Source organism: Etheostoma spectabile, chromosome 8 (assembly GCF_008692095.1).
Source record: "Etheostoma spectabile isolate EspeVRDwgs_2016 chromosome 8, UIUC_Espe_1.0, whole genome shotgun sequence".
Taxonomy (NCBI): domain Eukaryota; kingdom Metazoa; phylum Chordata; class Actinopteri; order Perciformes; family Percidae; genus Etheostoma; species Etheostoma spectabile.
In genome coordinates, this window is record NC_045740.1 from 27,180,849 (window position 1) to 27,181,050 (window position 202).

General features: G+C 43.1%; 1 protein-coding gene and 1 long non-coding RNA gene across 3 annotated transcripts in view; both read right to left on the minus strand.

Annotated features, from left to right (window-relative positions):
- Positions 1-202, minus strand: part of LOC116693970 (uncharacterized) — a 21,605-nt gene that overhangs the window by 4,846 nt on the left and 16,557 nt on the right. The gene's annotated exons all lie outside the window — the stretch shown is intronic.
- Positions 1-202, minus strand: part of chtf8 (CTF8, chromosome transmission fidelity factor 8 homolog (S. cerevisiae)) — a 7,876-nt gene that overhangs the window by 3,284 nt on the left and 4,390 nt on the right. The gene's annotated exons all lie outside the window — the stretch shown is intronic.

The window sequence follows — 202 nt, forward strand, 5'->3', positions numbered from 1 at the left end:
TATGCTGTATCGATTCCACCCCCCCCCCACCCCTAATGGGGCTAGAGGCCAGTGTTTCTCAAATGGGATTAGGTGTCTCCCAAGGTGTACTCTAGTACTGCAGGGGTTAATTGAGAATTTTGTAGGTGTTATTTTAAAATAATAGCTGTGCATAATGCATACAATAATTACACTGTGGGAAATTGCAGCAAGATGCAAGAGA